Source organism: Pan troglodytes, chromosome X (genome assembly GCF_028858775.2).
Source record: "Pan troglodytes isolate AG18354 chromosome X, NHGRI_mPanTro3-v2.0_pri, whole genome shotgun sequence".
NCBI lineage: Eukaryota > Metazoa > Chordata > Mammalia > Primates > Hominidae > Pan > Pan troglodytes.
The window spans coordinates 140,337,779-140,353,888 of NC_072421.2; the positions used below are offsets into that span (position 1 = coordinate 140,337,779).

Here is a 16,110-nt window from a genome sequence, read left to right on the forward strand (position 1 = left end):
GGACTTTTGAGTCAATGCTGAAATGAGTTAAGACTTTGGGGAACTGTTGGGAAGGCATGATTGATTTTGAAATGTGAGGACATGAGATTTGGGAGGGCCAGGAGCAGAATGATATGATTTTTGCTATGCCCCCACCCAAATCTCATCATCTTGAATTCCCATGTGTTGTGGGAGGGACCCAGTGGGAGGTGATTGAATCATGGGGGCAAGTCTTTCCCATGCTGTTCTTGTGATTGATAGTGAATAAGTCTCACGAGATCTGATGGTTCCGTAAGGGGGAGTTTTCCTGCACAGTATCTCTCTCTTTGCCTGTCACTATCCACTTAAGACGTGACTTTCTCCTCCTTGCCTTCCACATGATTGTGAGGCCTTCCCAGCCATGTGGAACTGTAAGTCTATTCAACCTCTTTTTTTTTTTTTTTTAATTGCCCAGTCTCAGGTATGTCTTTGTCTTTATCAGCAGTGTAAGAATGGATGAACAGAAGTGGATTTACTATACAAGAGACTTTTTAGGGGCACTGCTTGTGAGGGAAAAATGGGGAAAAAAGGCCAGAAGAACCATTACACCACAATACAGGGTGAACACTTGTGAAGGAAAGAGAGAAGGCAGAAAGTTTATATGATGTGTCTTAGACTACAGAACAGTTACTCTAACCCTAGGCTTAAGAGAGTTCGGCAAGGCCAAAGGAAAATCATAAAGCAAAAGTCAGCTATCAAAGAGTCTTTTTCTTTTCTTTTTTTTTTTTTTTTTTTTGAGACAGAGTCTCACCCTGTCGCCCAGGCTGCAGTGCTGTGGCGTGATCTTGACTCACTACAACCCCTGCCTCAAGTGATTCTCCTGCCTCAGCCTCCTGAGTAGCTGGGACTACAGGCGCACGCCACCATGCCTGGCAAATTTTTGTATTTTCTTTCTTTTTTTTTTAAGTAGAGGAGATGGGGTTTCACCATATTGGCCAGGCTGGTCTCGAACTCCTGACCTTGCGTTCCACCTGCCTTGCCTCCCAAAGTGTTGGGATTACAGGCATGAGCCACTGCACCTGGCCAAGTTTTAAATCTCCCAGAAGCTTGTCTGCTTTAGCATTCCTGCTGTGCTTCCTCACAGGCTGAGAGCAGGATGGAGGTTAGGAGGGCCTCCACAGGAATACAATGGTAGATCAGAGTATAGCAGCAGGACCGCCTGTCAACTGCGGTCAGAGACCTCAGAGCAATTGAATGTCTGAAAGGTTGGTTTTCATGCCTCCAGGCCTATAATACACTCAACATTGTACTAAACACTAAATGGGATAGGAGCAGATTGGTAGGTATTATGCACTGGATGTTTGTGTCCCCCACAAATTCAATGTGTTGAAGCTGTAACCCTTAATGTGATGTTATTAATTAGGAGGTGGGGCTTGGCAGAGATAATTTGATTTAGATAAGTTAAAGAGGGTGGTGCTCCCAGGACGTAATTTAGTGTCCTTATAAGAAGAGGAACAGATAGATAGTAGAGCACTTGTGCTCTCTCTCTGCCATGCAAGGATACAGCAAGACAGCCACCATCTACAAGCCAGGAAACAGGCCCTCACTAGGAAGGAAATCTATTGATGCCTCTAGAACAGTGAGAAATAAATGTCTGTTGTTTAAGTCACCCAGTCTATGTTATGTTATAATAGCAGCCTTAATAAATTGAGGTAGATATGAAAGAAGATGCTGGTCATGCCCTTAAGGTGCTAAGAATATATGGGTGGAAGCAGACAAACCAAAAAATACAAGATAAAAAATAGAAACACACAAAATAGTATCATTAAACATGTATCGTGGAATCATATCTACCTCAAAAAGTGTAAAAATTGAGAAGGCAGTTAGTTAGTTAGTTAGAATGGCATTGCAAGGGTTCAGGGGAAAATATGATGACCTAGGTAAGTGAAATCAGAAAAGAAATGTGGAAAAGCATCTAAGATACATTTCAGAGGTGGAATTGACAGTAGCTAGTGAGTAACTACATAGAAGATAGATAGATAGATAGAAACAAACCAGAGAATATTATTAATTACTATAGCAAATTGATCCTATATTCACAAACCATTTTGTGATCATATCTACAAATTTATCTCCTGTGTATTAGCAGAGAAGCCTCTTTGCAGGTAACTGGACCCAGTTCTTGAGACAAGTATATACAGTCATGTGTTGTTTATGGGGATACATTCAGAGAACTGCATTCTTAGGCAATGTCATCATTGTGCAAACATCATAGAGTATACTTACTTACACAAACCTAGACGGTATAGCCCATTGTAGACCTAGGCTATAAGGGACAGCCTATTGCTTCTAGGCTACAAACCTATATTGCATGTTACTGTACTGAATACTACAGACAATTGCAACACAATGGTAAGTATTTGTGTATCTAAATATATTGAAAACTAGAAAATGTACAGTGCAAGTATGTTGTAAAAGATACAAAAATATGGCTTAGCTGTATAGGAGGCTTACTGTGACTTGAACTTGAAGGGCTGGAAGTTGCTCTGAGTCAGTGAGTGGGTGGTAAGTGAATGTGAAAGCTTAGGACATTACTGTATACTACCATATGCTTAATAAACACTGTACACTTACTTAGGGTACTCTAAATTTATTGAATAAATTCTTCTGTACTAATACCCTTAGCTTACTGTGCATTTTTAGTTCATAAATTTTAATTTTTTAAACATTTTGACTTTCATGACACTTAGCTTCAAACACAAACACATTGCACAAGTGTAAAAAAAATTAATTATTTTTCTTTTTTTTCATGTAAGACGGGTTATGTGCCAACATCTTAACAAGGTGGGAGGGTGGCGTATCTCACGCATGTGTGTGAACACCCAATCATCATGCTTATGAACTACGAAATTATTATTTCTTTATATCCTTATTCTATAGGCTTTTTATTATCTTACTTTTGAAACATTTTTGTTAAAAGCTAAATTGCAAACAAACGAATTAGCCTAAGCCTACACAGTGTCATAATTATCAGCATCGCTGTCTTCCACCTCCACAGCTTGTCCCAATGGAAGGTCTTCAGGGCCTCTCACGTGCATGGAGCTGTCATCTCCTGTGATAACAATGCCTTCTTCTGGAATACCCCCTGAAGGAACTGCCTGAGGCTGTTTTGTAAGTAGGAAGAGTACACTCTAAAATACTGATAAAAAAGTATAGTATAGTGAATACATAAACCAGTAACATAGTCATTTATTGTCATTTTCAAGTATTATGTACGGTACATAATTGTACGTGCTGTAGTTTTATATGACTGGCAGTGCAGTAGGTTTGTTTACACCAACATCACCACAAACACATGAGTAACTTGTTGTGCTAGGATCTTATGGCAGCTACAGCTTCACTAGGCAATAGGAATTTTTCAGCTCCATTATAATCTTAAGGAACTGCCATCATAGATGTGGTCTGTCATTTACTTCAATGTTGTTACATGGTGCCTGACTATACCTGTCCTGTAAGTTACTAACCTGGCAGTGAGTTTTATTAATTATCACTGTCTTGTAAGTTTGAGGAAGATTTTTCAGTCCCATATAAGTTGACAATTCTATGTAAACTAGTACCACTGATATCCTGGAGTGTGATCATTTCTCCGATTTACTGCTCTCCTTTTTGAGACCCTGTCTGAAACCAACATCTGACATTTTTCTTTGACATTTCTTCTTAATGGAAATGGAAACTGAATAATCAACATATGACAATGTTTGAGAGCTTTTGCTTTGTCTGTGAGGTGCAGTCTATGTCCAAATAATTGATATCTATCTCTTAGGAAAGAGAATATATGAATAGCTCCTCTCAGAGTTCATGGTGATGTACCAATCAATCACTGTGTATCCTCCTTAGAAATTTGCAACCCAAAAGCCCATCAATGATAGACTGGATTAAGAAAATGTGGCACATATACACCATGGAATACTATGCAGCCATAAAAAAGGATGAGTTCATGTCCTTTGTAGGGACATGGATGAAGCTGGAAACCATCATTCTCAGCAAACTATCACAAGGACAAAAAAACAAACACCGCATGTTCTCGCTCATAGGTGGGAATTGAACAATGAGAACACTTGGACACAGGAAGGGGAACATCACACACCGGGGCCTGTTGTGGGGTGGGGGGAAGGGGGAGGGATAGCATTAGGAGATATACCTAATGTAAATGACGAGTTAATGGGTGCAGCACACCAACATGGCACATGTATACGTATGTAACAAACCTGCACGTTGTGCACATGTACCCTAGAACTTAAAGTATAATAATAATTTAGAAAGACCTCAAAAAAAAAGAAATAAATTTGGGTAGTGCTGGAAAGTTTGTTTTTGCTCTGGAGACATCTCAGAAAAATAAGAGGAACAGCAAATCTAAACACGACAAACCATTCTTTTGGTTCCTAGCATATGATAGGCATTATCACTAACAACAACACATACTACTACTACTACTACTACTAATGAAACAATATATAAATATAATCATAACAAATAAATTATACCTCATTTTATTTAAATTTTCTCATAAAGCTGGAATGTATCAATCTCATGAAGTTACCACCTATGCTTTAAAGATTCCTCAAATCTATAAATAAATTTATCCCCAAACCAAGATTTATCAGCATCCTCCAGAAATTTTCAATCCTTACATATATTCAGCATTCATAAGTAGGTTCCAGCTTATTACAGAAAGTAATTTCCATAACCAGGTCTCATGTACAAAATAGATGCAAATGCCCTTCTAGAGGGTCTGTCTCAGCACTCAAAAAGTTGGATTTTCTTACCTTACAGTTTGCCATCTTGTGCTTTATAGATGTACCAAGCTGATATTAAATTTATTTTATATATATATATATATATATTTGACACCTATTATGATTTGAGGGGCCTAGGACATACCTCTTTACAAGAGAGATATGGTACCTTCCTCCATGGAATTTATAATCTAGTGAAAGAAAGAGATAACATACAGTTGAATAAATAAGATGATTATTTAGAGTGATATAACTTATGGAAATTATAAAACAGGTTTCAGCATGCAATGAAGTGTTACAAATACAAATGTTAGACTCACAGACCAACTCCTTCATAAAGTACTTTCTTTCCTTCTTTGTAGCCTTATGTAACTCATGACAAGTGTCACAAATTCATTTACTTAAACTATTTATTGAATATCTACTCGATTGCATTTTTCTAGGCAATGTGGATAAACAAAACCAGCAATGATTCCCGACATTATAAAAATTATTCTAGTGGAAGCAGCATTCCTTGTCATAGGTGTCATTAATAAATACTTATGGTCAGAATGTCCAAATTGTTTCCCAAATTATGTATTGTCTATGTCATATCAATCAACTGGTACGAAGAAATTTGGAGCTGAGACCGCTCAGAGCAGTAAATGTGCTGAGAAAGATCCTAAATTAATTTTAATATAAAAATCATTAGAATGCTGAAGTTGCATATTTATACTTTTTAAGCTGTATATTTTTGTGCTTACTGTGGCTTTGTACTATGTATAATGTAAAAGAAGGAACACAGAAACTTTTTTCTTCCAAATTATAGTGAGTATAATGCACATCATTTAGAGACTATTTTAATTAGAGAGTTACATAAGAGGTTAATAAAGCCATCCCAGTCACATTTTTGAATATTAATTTTTTAAATTGTAAAGATCTGCACAGAAAAAAACAGTCATAAACATCAAATTAGAGCCGTGTTCTAACAGTCAAATAAACCATTTATTGAATTTAATGAAGATCCTTTAAAGCAGTATCACAGAAGCTTCTATACTGAGAAATATGATGTTGCTCTTTTTTAAAAAGGAACTTAACCATCCTTTTTTTCTAGAAGCAGTGGCAACTCAGAACATTACACCATTTCCTTGGCACCTTGCTGAGCCTCTACTATATGCAGAACACTGTATTACTGAGGAAAACAAATAGAACATGGAGTCTATGCCATAATTTCTTTTTTTTTAAATCAACTTTAATTTTACATTAAGGAGTAAATGTGCAGATTTTTACCTGGTGCATGACACTGAGGTTTGGGGTAAAAATGATCCTATCATCCATATAGTAAGCATAGTACCCAGTAGATGGTTTTTCACCTCATGTGCCTCTCCCTCCCTTTCTCTTCTGTTAGTAAATAATTGCTACTACTAATGATAGTACAATACTATACTATACTGTATTAATAGTAACATTAATAATAATTTTATTAATGATTGTTTTCGTCTTTATGTCTATGTGTATCCGATGTTGAGCTACCACTTATAGGTGAGACCATGTGGTATTTGGTTTTCTCTTTGTTCATTAATTCACTTAGGATAATGGCCTCCAGCTCCATCTATGTTACTGCAAAGGACATAGTTTTGTTCTTTTGTATTCTGCCCTAATTTCCGAATGACCAACAAGAGCACAGAAGTCTTGGTTAATGTGACAATTGACTAGTTATCCACAAGGATATCCAGAAGAAATATATTAATTTTGAAAGTTAGCAAGAGTAAGAGAATAATTCTTTGTAATCATATCTCTAGTAAGTATCAGTAATTACAAGTTTTCACAATCTTAGCATTTTCTACAGTAAATTAATTCTCTAGAACTTCTCACAGAATTCAAATTTTCCACATTGTACACAAAATTAATTTTTATCTGAAATTGCTTCCTTTTTTAAAGCTTGCTTTCAACCATACTAATATGTTTTTCTTACTTTTATAGTTTTTTAATGAAAATATTTTTAAATATTGTGTACACCATGATGTTTTGAAACATTATACTTTGTGGAATGGCTCAACTGACTGCATTAATATATGCATTATCTCATATATTTATCATTTTTATGCGGTGAGCAAACATCAAATCTATTCTCTTCATAATTTTAAAGAATACAATACATTGTTATTAACTACAGTCACAGTGTTGTACAAGAGATGACACTATGTTTTATTAATGTGACATAAAATTACTTGTTTAATGACATTTAAATCTTTAGCTAATTATTTTACTGGCATTATGCACACATAGTAAAGTCAATGCTTATTTCCTAAGGTTTGTCTCATGTTGCTTTCTTTATATGTGGAAGCCCAAGGAGCTTGCCACCTCATAATATACCAAAGGCCTATATTATACATATAATTTACATTTATTTGTGTATTTTCCAGGAACCACATGCCTAAACTTTATTGTTTAGTAAGATACAAGGGCTTGATGAGTCTACCACTGGTAAGACTGTTCTTGGAGACATCTAAGCTATTGCTAATGTTTTGACTGACCCTTCAGCCACAACTATCTTGGTCTTGACTGCGCAGAATTTTGATTTGTGATATCCTACAGTTACTAAAACCTTGGCATGAGTTGTTTTATTAATTATGGTATCAAGAACTCTAAAGTGTCTGAGATTTTATTATGCTGGCAAGCTAAACACTTAGCATGCCACAATTTCATGAATGATGGCAGAAGACATACAACTTGTGGACGAGAGCCAAAAGAATTTGTTACATACAGCAGAGGAGTCAGCATGAGCTTCATATTTACATTAGTTCTTCTTGCCCCCAAGTTCAATGGGGGGGTAATACAGAGTGGGCCAAGTGAATAGTGTACAAACAGTACACTAAAATCTGGTTACAACTAAAAATAATTGTGCTTAGAAAACCCCCAATTTTATGAGGGGGCTCATATGGTTTGGCTGTGTCTCCACACAAATCTCATCTTAAATTGTAGGGCCCATAATGTCCATGTATTGTGGGAGGGACCCAGTGGGAGATAATTGAATTATGGGGCCGGTTTTCCCCATATTGTTCTCGTGATAGTAAATAAGTCTCATGAGAGCTGATTGATTGTTTTATAAGGGGAAACCCTTTTTTGGTTGGCTCTCATTTTCTCTCTCGTCTGCTGCCATGTAAGATGTGCTTCTTGCTTTTTACCATGATTGTGAAGCCTCCTCTGTCACGTGGAACTGTGAGTCCATTGAACCTCTTTTCCTTTTAAAAATCACCCAGTCATGAGTATATCTTTATCACCATCGTGAAAATGGACTAGTAGTGGGGCTGTTGACAACTCTGCCTAACATTTGTTTCAGAGAAAGACATTATTTTTAGATTCTGGCAAAGAAACAAATCTGTTCTGTGCTCTGAAGGGAGACATTATCTCTCTCTATATTCCAAGGCAGCTTGCTATACAAACATCCTTCAAAAGACTGTCTTGAAAAAGGCTGTCATCCCCACTAAACAAGACTTGCAACCATGTGAGAGACCCAAGGAAACATGTCTCCCAATATTTTCTTGTAGATTTTGCTAATTTCTCTACTCTTAGTTTATTTGAGGTCAACAAGTAGCCTTGGGAACTGCTCGATAACAAATTACTAGCCATCTGAGCTTCTCAGTGGCATCCTTATCTTGAGGTAAATGACCACAGGACCCGCATTTACTGTCTACAGGTTGAGTGAGTATTCCTTACTAAAATGATTGGGACCAGAAGTGTTTCAGAGTGGATTTTTTGGATTTTGTAAGATTTGCATTACACTTAACCGGTTGAGCATCCCAAATCTGACAATCCAAAATCTGGTATTTTCCAATGGGCATTTCCTTTGAGACTTATGTTGGCACTGAAAAAGTTTATATTTTGGAACATTTTGATGATTTCAGATTTTTGAATTTGGGATGCCCAACCGGTATTCTATGTTTTAATGGGGCTTCCACGTGTATTTTATTAGGGCCCAGGGTTCAGTGGGTCCCTGAACTCATCTTGTGGCTAGTTGTAGAATGCACAATTAGGATAGACATTCCTAACAGCTGGTGAAATCTCCACATTGGTTTTCTGACCTGGGGTATGAGGGCTATTAATTATATTGGAAAAGGCCAATTGGAAGGCATTAGAACTGTCTCAATCTAGGAAAATGGTAAATACTGAATATAAAGCAATTCTGCATTCCCAGAAGGAATACAGAGATTAGTGCCACCATCAAGGACTTTAAAGATGCAGAGACGGTGGTTCTCATCACAACCCCATTCAAGTCTCCCATTTGGCCTGTATAGAAGACAGATGTCTCTTGGATAATGATAGTGAATTATCATAAGCTTAATTATGTGGCGACTCCAATTGCAGCTGCTCTACCAGATGTGGTTTCATTGCTTGAGCAAATTAATAAATCCCTCTGGTATCTGGTATGCAGCCACTGATCTAGCAAATGCCTTTTTCTCCATACCTATTCATATAACCCACCAGAGCAGCTTTCTTTCAAGTGGCAAGACCAGCAATACACCTTCACCATCCTACTTCAGGGTTACATCAACTCTGCAGCCCTATGTCATAATTTAGTTTAAAGAGAACTTGTTCACCTTTCCTTTCCATAAGGTATCATGCTGGCCCATTACGTTGATGACATTATGCTGACTGAACCTCGTGAGCAAGAAATAACAACTACTCTAGACTTACTTATTGGTAAGACATTTGCACGTCAGGCAAGGGAAATGATTCCTCCTCAAATTCAGGGGCCTTCTATCTTAGTGAAACTTCTAGAAGTCCAGTGGTATGGGGGCATGCCAAGATATCCATTCTAAGGTGAAGGATAAATTTTTGTATCTGGTGCTTCTTACAATCCAAAATGAGGCACAACACCTAGTGGACCTCTTGATTTTGGAATCAACATATTCCGTTCCTTATTTGGGTGTGTTACTCTGGCCCATTTACCCAGTGACCTTTAAAGCAAATAGTTTTGAGTGGGGCACAGAACAGAAGTCTCTGCCACAGGTCTGGGCTGCTATGCAAGCTGCTATGCCACCTGAGCCACGTGATCCAGCAGATCTAATGGTGCTTGAAGCGTCAGTGGCAGTAGAGATGCTGTTTGAAGTTTTGGGGGAAGACCCCTATAGGTAAATCACAGCATGAGCCTTTTAGATTTTTGAGCATGTCTTTCCATTATCCGTAGATAAGTACTCTTCTTTTGAAAAACAGCTCTTGGCCTGCCACTGGGCCTTAGTGGAGACTGAATATTTAACCATGGCAACAAAACGGTCATGTATTCTGAGCTGGCCATCATGAATTTAGTGTTATTGGACCCAATAAGTCAAAATTTTGGGAGTGCAGAGCAACTCTTCACCATCAAATGGAAATGATATTTATGTGAATGAGCCCAAGCAGGCCCTGAGGCACAAGCAAGTTATGTGAGGAAATGACTCAAATCCTATGGTCTCTATCCAAACTGCCTTCTCTCTCCCCCAGCTTGCACCTATGACCTCATGGAGAGTTTTCTAGCATCAGTTGACAGAGGAAGAAAAGACTTGGGCCTGGTTTACCAATGGTTTTGCACAATATGCAGGCACCACCTCAAAGGGGAAAGCTGCAGCATTATAACCCCTGTTGGGGACATCCTTGAAGGAAAATCCTCCCAATGGACAGAACTGCAAGAAGGGCAGCTGGTTATTTACTTTGCTTGATAGCAGAAATAGCTAGACATGTGAATATATGCCCTTCCATGGGCTGTAGCCAATGGTGTGATTAGATTATCAGGGTTTAGAAAAAAAAAAACATTGGTGGAAAATTGATGACAAAGAGAGATATGTGGATAGATCTTCCTGAATGGGAATACAACATGAAGCTATTTGTGTTCACTAAGTGCTCACCAAAGGGTGAGCTCAGCCTCAAAGGTGAGGACTTTACTAATCAAGTGGATAGGATGATCCATTTGCTGAGTATCAATCAATCAGTCTTTCCCAGGCCACCCGGTCATCACCCAATGGACTCATGAACACATTGCCATGGTGGCAGAAAGGGAGGTTATTCATGGACTCAGAAACAAGGACTTTCATTTTCCTAAGCCAATATAGCTATGGCCACTGCTGAGTGTCCAGTCTGCCAACAAAAGGGACCTGCACTGAGTCCCTGATATGGAACTGTTGCCCCAGTTGATCAGACAGTTACCTGGAAGAAGGTTGATTACATTGCCCACTTCCATAGGAAACAGGGCAAGCGCTTATTTTCTTACTGGACTAGAAGCTTACTGTGGCTATGGATGTGCCTTCCCTGCACACAGTGCTTCTGCCAAAACTACCATTCATGGACTTATATATTGCTTCATCTGCCATCATACTATTCTACACAGCATTGCGTCTGATCAAGGAACTCACTTCACAATAAATGAAGTGAGGCAATGGGAACAATGTTTATGAAATTCACTGTTCCTTCCACATTTTTCAGCATCCTGAAGCATCTAGCCTTGTAGAATGGTGGCATGGCCCTTTGAAAACTTTGTTAGATCACCATCTATGTGGCAATTCCTTGCAAATCTAGAACAAGGTTTTCCAGAAGGCTGTATGTGTTCTGAATCAGTGTCCAATATATGGTACAGTTCCTCCCATAGCCAGAATTCATGGTCCTAGTAATCCAGGAGTGAAAGTAGGAGTCGAATCACTCTGCGTCATCTCAAGCAACATACTGGCAAATGTTTTGCTTCCTATTATTACTGCGAATTTATGCTGTATTGGCCTAGAGATCTTAATTCAAAGGGAGGAATGCTTCTGCCGGGAGACACAATAATTACCCCATTAAACTGGAAGTTAAGATTGTTATCTGGCCACATTGAGTTCCACATACCTCTGAGTAAACACGTCAAGAAGGGAGATAAGATGTTGGCTGCGGTGATTGATCTGAACTAACAAGGGTAAATTGGACTGTTGTTATTCGACAATGGAGGTAATGAAGAGAATGTATGGACTACAAGAGATCTCTTAGTGCTTCTCTTAGTATTATCATGTTATTTAATTAAGATCAATAGAAAATTGTAACAACCCAATTCAGCTAGGACTATGAATGGCCTAGAATTTTCAAGATTGAAGCTTTGGGTCATACAACCAGATAAAGAACCACAACCAGCTGATATTCTTTCTGAAGGTAAAGAAAATACAGAATGAGTAGTAGAAACTAGTTATAAATCCCATTCACAATTGCCACAAAATAAAATACCTAGGAATACAGTTAACCAGGGAGGTGAAAGATCTCTATAATGAAAATTACAAAACACTACTCAAAGAAATCAGAGATAACACAGACAAATAGAAAAACATTCCATGCTCATGGATAGGAATAATCAATATTGTTAAAATGGCCATACTGCTTAAAGCAACTTACAGATTCAATGCTATTTCTATCAAACTACCAAATAATAAATTCTTCTTCACAGAACAAGAAAAAAAAAGTATTTAAAAATTTATATAGAACTGAAAAGGAGCCCAAATACCCAAAGCAATCTTAAGCAAGAAGAATAAAGCAGGAGGCATCACACTATCCAACTTCAAACTGTACTACAGGGCTACAGTAACCAAAACAGCATAGTACTGATAAAAAACACACATAGACCAATGGAACAGAATAGTGAGCCTGAAAATAAGGCCACACATCTACACCATCTGATCTTTGACAAAACTGACAAAAACAAGCAACAAATAAAGGAATCCCTATTCAATAAATGGTTCTGGGATAACTGGCTAGCTATATGCAGAATAGTGAAACTGGATCCCTTTCTTACACCATATACAAAAATCAACCCAAGATGGGTTAAAGGCATAAATGTAAAACTCAAAACTATAAAAATCCTGGAAGATAACCTAGGTAATACCATTCTGGACATGAGCACAAGCAAAAATTTCATTACCAAGACACTAAAAGCAACTGCAAGATAAGCAAAAATTGACAAATGGGATCCAATTAAAATAAAGAGCTTCTGAACAGCAAAAGAAATTATCAAAAGAGTGAACAGACAACCTACAGAATGGGAGAAAATTTTTGCAATCTAGCTATCTGACAAAGGTGTAATACCCAGACTCTACAAAAAAATTAAATTTACAAGAAAAAAAACAACACCATTAAAAAGTGGGAAAAGGATATGAACAGACACTTCTCAAAAGAAGACATTTATGCGGCCAACAAACATATTTTTAAAAAGCTCATCATCACTGGTCATTAGCAAAATGCAAATCAAAACCACAATGAGATACCAACACATGCCAGTTAGAATGGTGATCATTAAAAAGTAAGGAAACAACAGATGCTGGAGACGCTGTGGAGTAATAGGAACACTTTTACACTGTTGGTGGGAGTGTAAATTAGTTCAACCATTGTGCAAGACAGACAGTGTGGTGATTCCTCAAGGATCTAGAACCAGAAATACCATTTGACCCAGCAATCCCATTATTAAGTATATACCCAAAAGATTATAAATCATTTTACTATAATGACACATGCACACATATCTTTATTGCAGCACTGTTCACAATAGCAAAGATCTGGAACGAACCCAAATGCCCATCAATGATAGACTGGATAAAGAAAATGTGGCACATATACACCATGGAATACTATGCAGCCATAAAAAAGAATGAGTTCATGTCCTTTGCAGGGACATGGGTGAAGCTGGAAACCATCATTCTCAGCAAACTAACACAGGAACAGAAAATCAAACGCTGCCCATGTTCTCACTCATAAGTGGGAGTTGAACAATGAGAACATATGGGCACAGGGAGGGGAACATCACACACCAGGGCCTGTCGGGGGTGGGGGGCAAGGGGAGGGATAGCATTAGGAGAAATACCTAATGTAGATGATGGGTTGATGGGTGCAGCAAACCACCATGGCACATGTGTACCTATGTAACAAACCTGCATATTCTGCACATGTATCCCAGAACTTAAAGTATAATTAAAAAAAAAGAAAGAAAGAAGAAGAATAGGTGTATGGCTGCCAAGTTGACAATGGGTGGATGTGTGATGGTTAATTTTATGTGTCAGTTTGACTAGTCACAGTGTGTTTAGATTAATCATTATTTCTGGGTGTGTCTGTGAGGATGGTTTCAGGATGAGATTAGTATTTGAATCAGTGGACGCAGTAACGTTTATTGCCCTCTGCAATATGGGCAATAAACGTTGAGGCCTGGAATAGAACAGTAAGCCAGAGAAAGGAGCAACTAACTTTGAGTGCTTTTTGCCTGCCTGCTTCGGCTGATATAGCTCATCTCATTTTCTCTGACCCTTGGTCTGGAAATTACACCATCAATTCCCTGCATTCTCAGGTTTTGGGGCTTAGATTGAAACTTTGCCACAGGCTTTTCTGGTTCTCTAGTTTATAAATGGCAGGTCTTAGGATTTCTTACCCTGCATAATTAAGTGGGTCAATTGATCAGTATGGATAGACAGCTAGCTAGCTAGATATAGATAGATAAAAATATATATTTATCTATCTGTATATGTATATATGCATATATATTTCTCTACATATGTATATATGCATATATATTTCTCTATATATGTATATATAGATACGCATATATGTATATATAGATATGCATATGTATAGATAGAAATATATATTTCTATATCTATATATACATACATAGATCTAGATAGTTTCCAACTTCATCCATGTCCATGCAAAGGACATGAACTCTTTCTTTTTTATGGGTGCATAGTATTCCATGGTGTATATGTGCCATATATATATAGATCTATATATTTCTCTAACCATATATACATATAGATAGATAGAGATTGTATATATGTATATATAGATAGAGATTATATATATCTATATAGATAGATATACATAATTCAGATTCTGTTTTCTTTCAGGTTCTGTTTTTCCGGAGAACCTTGACTAATACGATAAGGACTGAAATGCAGCAGATTCAGGAAAGATGCAAAAGTAGGAACTAGAAATAGATATAGTTGTGTATAATTTCCTCAGTAAGATAATATAGACTTAGAATAGTTGAAGTTAATTTCTAGACGTTCTTTGATTTTCAATTCATTTGCTAATAGAAGAGTAGCAATACCATTCGAAGAATGTAGTATCATGTACATACAATAATTTACACTCTTACCATGTTTATTGCTGAAGCATCCCATTTAAGGAGAGAAAAGCTAAACACATATACATTGAAAAGCTTTTTCCAGTAATATCATCCAAAATTTTAACTGTTTACCAGGTTTTTTTTTTCTAAGAATTTTAAAAGGAAAGATCAGCTAAATCACCACATTTTCTCACAATCAATCTTTTCTTGACTGAGTCCTTTGATATTTGTATCAATTGATAAAATTGACTCTTGGAACTTTGGTCATTAAAATTTGAATAAAGTTGGCAATGGGTAAATAAGTACTAATTCTTCTGTAACTCAAGAGCCTAATCAGCCTGAGGTCTGAGTAATCCAGTTTTTATATTAATAGCCATTACCCAAAAGTTGCGACGTGAGAAAATCTTTCCAAAGCCAGTGTTCAAACTCACTCAGATTCCCTTGAACTATCAGAAGATTCAAATAACTCATAGTCAAAGAAAACATAAAATGTTAGTAAATTAGATTGGGGACACTGGATCTTTTAGAAAGAACACAGCATGGGTGTAAATTACTTGTGCCAAATATTGCATCTAATAGGTACTCAGGTACCTAAATGAAGTCAGTGTTGCTCTTGAAATGTACAGTGTTTTGTGACCCAAGTCAATGGTTATCAAACATGAACAGTCATTTAGTCCGAATCTTTGTGGCTAGCTCTTTAGAAGCATGCAGAAAATGGGGACTGTTTGTTTGCTTTTTCTTTAGCATTCAATAGGTCCTTTTAGTAAGCTTGAAAGCGCTCTAAAAAGAAACTTTATTGTAACATCATAGGCGTCTCACACCAGTCAGAATGAGTATTATTAAAAAGTCAAAAAATAACAGATGCTGGCAAAACTGAAGAGAAAGAGAAATGCTTATACACTGTTGGTGATAATGAAAATTAGTTCAGCCCCTGTGGAAATCAGTTTGGAGATTTTTCAACTAAAAATTGAATTGCTATTCGACTCAGCAATCCATTTACTGAGTATGTACCCAAAGGAAAAAAAAAATCATTTTACCAAAAAGACATATGCACTTGTATGCTTATTACAGCACTATTTACACTAGCAAAGACACGGAATCAACTTAGATGCCAAATAATGGATAAAGAAAACATGGCACATATACACCATGGAATACTATGAAGCCATTAAAAAATGAAATCATTTTCGTTACCACAACATGGATGTAGCTGAAGACTATCATTCTAAGCAAATTAATGCAGAAACAGAAAATTAAATATCATGTATTCTCACT

The 16,110-nt window shown here is 37.1% G+C and overlaps 1 non-coding gene across 1 annotated transcript; it reads right to left on the reverse strand.

Annotated features, from left to right (window-relative positions):
- Positions 1 to 2,768: 2,768 nt before the first annotated feature.
- Positions 2,769 to 2,872, reverse strand: LOC112207233 (small nucleolar RNA U13). Its single transcript, XR_002941684.1, has one exon. It is a non-coding gene; the product is annotated as a small nucleolar RNA U13 (small nucleolar RNA).
- Between the last annotated feature and the right edge of the window lie 13,238 nt (positions 2,873 to 16,110).